Below are 6283 nucleotides of genomic sequence, written 5' to 3'. Positions count from 1 at the left end.
AATTTAATGTGTATACTTTTACATTTAAAATATTTTAATTATAAAAAAATATCGAATGACATATTTTGATTTGTCAAATTACTAATATAAAATATAATTATATATAGAGTAAAAATAGTAGAGAGAAATATAAAAATGGAGAGAGGTAGATGAGAGAATTTAGGAAATGAGTTTATTAATTTTGAAAAAAAAAATTCTCAAGGACTTATTTGTCCTTCGAACTTTATTTGTAAAATGACGTCAAGGACTTATTTGTCCTTCGAACTTTATTCTCCTTCCAGCGTGGCACCGTAACGGACACCTGGACACCGTTTCAGCCACGTCAGCCAGTTCCGTTTGGTGTATGAGAGGCAAATAGACGGAAGGACTAAATTGTCCTCCATTTGTTAAAATCAGAGACTTTTTTATATTTAAATTTTGTCAAAAATGTATTTGTCAAAAGCTTGAAAAGTCGGGAACTTATTTATCTTTTTTCCAAAATTAAATTGAACTGGTACAATTTTTTAAAAGTGGTGGATTCAACGGTGTTGATGAAACTCGTACGGTTTTTAGCGATTCTGATGCAAATCTGATCCTAATCATCCTATTGTTGTTTCGGCCTGCTTTGATGGCCTAGCGACTGGTTTTCTAGTCTGACCGACAAAAGTCGATCCAGTTTTAACTTTTTATAACAATTATACAGGCGTAGCGTACTTTATAATAAATGTTTATTTTTTGGTTAATATCAATTAATTTTTTTTAAAAGTTAAATTTTAAATAAAATTAAAGCTCCAAAAATGATTTCTGAAATTAAAATCACGTACCAAATTAGCTTCTAAAATTTTAATTGCACAATTAACGTCTTTTTTCAGTAGAAAAGGTATTGATGAGCTATTATAGTACACAGAGATCAATCTTAAAAATATTAAATAGTACAATTAAAATCTAAAAGACTAATTCGATGCACGATCTTAATCTCATGAATCATTTGAGGATTTTGTCTTTTAAATACCAAATTTTAAATTTAAATTCTTTAAAGAGCAAATTCAAATAAAAATGTTTTTATAATAAAAAAATTAGATAATATTAATTAACTAAAAATTAATTTCGTATACTTATTTTTCAAACACTTGTTTTTGTAATTTTGCTAAAATAATAATATTTCATACAGTACTCTTTATGATACGAGCCCTATGGAACAAACTAAGAACTATCATATGCCAATTGGTCCAATTACAAGAGCAACAACTAAGAGAATAAAAGAAGGTTTTGCAAACATGGCTAAATCATGTGTTCAGGAAATGCATCAAGAATTGGGCAAGACAATGATTAACGATTATCAAAAGCCACACGTCTTACTATTTTACAAGATGCATTGAAGACTCTCATTAGTCAAGATGAATTAAAAGAGACATCACTTTCTTAGAATTTATTCTATGTTTATTTTATTTTTGTTATTTGTTTGTTTTAGGCCCAATTATGATTTGGCCCATATTTTATTCTAGTGAACTTATGAGTTAGGGATTTAAATTTAAGAGGTATAAAAACCCTCTAAACCCTGGTAGCCATTTTTTTTTTTTTCAATTTTTGATGAATGAAATTTTCTTTGAGTTTCTTTGAGAAACTTGGGTGTGAACAGGTGAGGTAGAGTGATTCCCTTAACTGTTGCATCAGGAAATCAAATTGAGGTAGAGGAGTCCCTTTCTTTGATCTTCCATCTTATCCTGGGTTACGTTCCGTATCATTTGGTATCAGAGCTCAGGTATTAGATTAATTCTTATTAATCTATATTTGTTCTTCTTTTATCATAAAAAAAAGAGTCCAGTGTTTATCGCGTCTTTCTTTTTGTGCTTGTGTTTTTGTTTTCGTTTTTGTGTTTCATTATTATAAAAAAAAAAGCATAAAGTGAAAAAAAAAAACAAAAAAAAAAGAAGAAAAAAAAAACCAAAAAAAAAAAAAGAAATTATCTTCCTTATAATTATTGTCCTTTTTATATATTATTTTTTTTTCCACCTACAAGATTCGAGGACGAATCTTTTTGAAGAGGAGGAGAATGATACGTGCTTCAAATGTTCGTTATATGAAGAGTTCAAGAGTTATTTAGAAGATATTTTAGTTTACATTTTTAGAATATTTTATTTAATGTATTTTAATTTTGTTTATTTAATTATTAGATTGGGCCTTATGTTTATGGGCTTTAGGGTTTTCTTTGTTTTAACCTAATAAGAGGCTATAAATACCTCCTTAGCTATTGTAGTCATAGTATAGAATTTTTAGAGGTTTGAAAACCCCTTTTTGGTTTCGTGATGAAACTATGGTGTGGACAATTGAGGTTGAGGAGTCCCTCTCTTGTTACATCGGGGAATTGAATAGAAGGTTGAGGAGTCCCTTCGATTCAATTTCCAAACTATGGCGTTTGACAAGTTAGGTTGAGGAGTCCCTTTCTTGTTGCGTCAAGAAATTGGGTAGAAAGTAGAGTGATTCTCTTTGTATTCAATTTCAACTTATCTTTTTTATTTTTATTTCAATTACAATTTATCTTTTTTATTCAATTTCAATTCTTGTCTTGTTTATCCTTTTAAATCCGTATCATTTGGTATCAGATTTCAGGTATTAGATTAATTTTCATTAGTCTACGTTCATCCTTTCTGTGTTCTACATCAACCAAAAAAAAAAAAAATTTCTACATAAACCAAAAAAAAAAAAAAAAAATTCCAGCCACGCATAGTCACTTTATCCTTCCGTCTGTGTTCATCGTTATTCTTTTTGTCATTCCCTTGAGTACCAAAAAAAAAAAAAAATTTCAGCCACGCATAGTCACTTTATCCTTCCGTCTGTGTTCATCGTTATTCTTTTTGTCATTCCCTTGAGTACCAAAAAAAAAAAAGAGTACATACTTGAGAGTACATACTTTGAAGTTTACACAGTAGCACTCAAGCAAAAAAAAAAAAAAACAAAAAAAAAAAAAAAAAAACAAAACAAAGCAACAATCTCAAAAAAAAAAAAATCATTACGTACGTTATTATTATTATTCTTATTCTTATTATTTTTATTTTTTTTAATTATTATTATTCTGATCTTTTGTCTTTTGTGTCTTTGTCCCTTTTATTATTCTATCCATCTTTTCCTCTTATCGTTGCGTCGGATTTTCTCTATCTTTTATTTTATTTGCTTTCTAAAGTGCAACAGTCAAAGAGATTCAAGAGTGGTAAAAGGCAAGAGTGGTAAGCTCAATAGAGGGTAAAAGCCAATTTTGAGAATAAACACGAGTGTCCATCTTTGAGTGAAACACGTGAGCGAGTGCTTGTGAGGTTCTTTTATAATATTTTTGTTACAGGTTCATTGTTATGGCAGCTCATTCTGAAGATACTGTAGTTGACATGGAGTTGATGCAAAGGGCCATTCAACACTTAACTAATCGCTTGACTGAATTGGAAGCATGGAAGCAAGAGGTGACACAGACACTATCCAAGATTGCTAAACAAGGACCTTTCCGGAATCGGCGTCAGAATCATGTACCTTCTGATGATGACTCTGATGGGGTTATAACACCTCGACATAAAAGTCAAGATAGCAATATCAACGCCATCAAGATGCAAATACCACCATTCAAAGGGAGAAATGATCCTGAAGTTTATTTGGAGTGGGAACGTAAGGTGGAAAGAATTTTTGCTTGCCATAATTACTCTGAGGAAAAGAAGGTTCGTTTGGCAGCAGTTGCATTCTCTGACTATGCCTTGCTTTGGTGGGATGAACTAGTGAAGACACGACGGCGGAATGATGATCACCCTATAGAGTCTTGGGATCTTATGAAGCGCCTCATGAAGAAACGATTTGTGCCTTCGTACTACTACAGGGACGTGCATCAGAAGTTACATCGACTGACTCAAGGCTCCAAGTCCGTTGAAGACTACCATAAGGAAATGGAAATGCTTATGATTACTGCCAACATAGAAGAGGACACTGAGGTTACTATGGCACGATTTGTGGGTGGTTTGAATAGAGCAATTGCTGATGTGGTGGAGTTACATCATTATGTGGAGATAGATGATTTGGTCAGTATGGCAATGAAGGTGGAGAGGCAACAACAAAGAAGAGCACCAAGAGGATTCTCGCATGCTAATCCAAAGTGGGAGTCTCGTAGTGCTGACACAACAAAGACTAAGGGTGTTGAATCCAATGCATTGCTTGATGATACGAAGAAGAAAGGTAATTCTAACTCTTCTTCTGCTACTTCTAGACATCGAGATATTAAATGCTTCAAGTGTCATGGTATGGGTCATTATGCTAGTGATTGCCCAAATAGGAGATTGATGGTTATTCGAGGAGATGATATTGTTTCTGATTCTGATCGTGGTGATGACTCTGATCATAATAGCATGCCATCTTTGGAGGATTGTTCTGATGGTGATGTTGAGTATGCAGTCCATGGTGAATCTCTTGTTGTTAGACGTGCTTTGAATTTACAGGTGAAAGAAGAAAGTCTAGAGCAACGCCACAATCTTTTTCACACTAGATGCTTGGTGGGTGGAAAAGTGTGTAGTTTAATTATTGATGGCGGGAGTTGGACTAATGTGGCTAGTACACTTATGGTGGAGAAATTGGGTTTGACATGTGTTCGACATCCTAAACCATATACGTTGCAGTGGTTGAATGACAGTGGAGAGATCAAGGTTGACAAACAGGTGACAATTGCATTCTCTGTTGGCAAGTATGTTGATGAGGCATTGTGTGATGTGGTGCCAATGCAAACTTGTCATTTATTATTGGGGCGACCTTGGCAGTTCGACCGTCGAGCGTTTCATGATGGTTATACAAATCGATTCTCCTTTGATTTTAATGGTCGCAAGATCACTCTTGCTCCTTTATCACCTAAGGAGGTTTACCTTGACCAGTTGAAACTTCAACAGGATACCAAGGGGAATATGGGATGTGAGATAACAGAAAAATCTGAGAGAAAAGAGGCTATGAGTGAAAAGAATATAGCAAAAGGCCCAAAGGTGAGTGAACAGAAAGAAAAGAGTCCATGTCATGAGAGTAGTACAAATACAAAAAAAATTAAGAAAGTTGAGAGCAAATTGTGTTTCTTTGCAAAAGAGAGAGATTTAAAGAGTGCTTTAATAGGCAAGAAAGCTTTGTTTATGGTTCGGTTTAGGAATACTTTATTCTCTGACACTGACCTTAACCCAAATTTGCCAAATAGCTTTGTCTCTTTGTTGCAGGCATTTGCCGATGTCTTCCCTACTGACGTACCACGTGGTTTGCCTCCATTACGTGGGATTGAGCACCAAATTGATTTTATTCCTGGTGCTAGCATTCCTAATAGACCAGCCTATAGGAGTAATCCTGAAGAGACAAAGGAACTTCAAAGGCAAGTAGAGGAGTTATTAGCCAAAGGTCACATCCGGGAGAGTATGAGTCCATGTGCTGTACCAGTTTTGTTGGTTCCAAAGAAGGATGGTACTTGGCGAATGTGTGTGGATTGTCGCGCAGTCAATAAAATTACGGTAAAGTATCGTTATCCTATCCCTAGGTTAGATGACATGCTTGATGAGTTATATGGTGCATGCATATTCACTAAAATTGATTTAAAAAGTGGGTATCATCAAATTAGAATGAACCCAGGGGATGAATGGAAAACTGCATTTAAAACAAAACATGGGTTATATGAGTGGTTAGTAATGCCTTTTGGGTTAACTAATGCCCCTAGTACTTTTATGCGTCTGATGAACCATGTTTTGCGAGACTTTTTGGGTAAATTTGTTGTTGTTTATTTTGATGATATTCTCATTTATAGCACTTGTTTGGATGACCACTTGTCACATGTTTCAGCTGTTTTGGAAGTGCTTCGACAAGAGAAATTATATGCTAATCTTAAAAAGTGCACTTTTTGTATTGATCGAGTTATATTTCTTGGTTTTGTTGTGAGTGCGAGTGGAATTGAAGTTGATGAGGAAAAGGTAAAGGCTATTCGTGAATGGCCAACGCCTAAGAATGCTTCTGAGGTACGAAGTTTTCATGGGTTAGCTGGGTTTTATAGAAGATTTGTGAAAAATTTTTCTACCATTGCTGCGCCTCTCACAGAGGTCATAAAAAAGGATGTTGGATTTAAATGGGAAAGGGAACAAGACATTGCATTTCATACCCTAAAAGACTGTTTGTGTTCTGCTCCTATTCTTGTTTTACCTAACTTTGATAAAACCTTTGAAATTGAATGTGATGCTTCTGGGATTGGTATAGGTGCTGTTTTAATGCAGGAAAAACGAGCCATTGCCTTCTTCAGTGAAAAGTTGAATTTAGCTCA

This window comes from Arachis hypogaea, chromosome 13 (genome assembly GCF_003086295.3).
Source record: "Arachis hypogaea cultivar Tifrunner chromosome 13, arahy.Tifrunner.gnm2.J5K5, whole genome shotgun sequence".
NCBI lineage: Eukaryota > Viridiplantae > Streptophyta > Magnoliopsida > Fabales > Fabaceae > Arachis > Arachis hypogaea.
The sequence above is the reverse complement of the archived record's forward strand: the minus strand, read 5'-3'. Positions refer to the sequence as shown.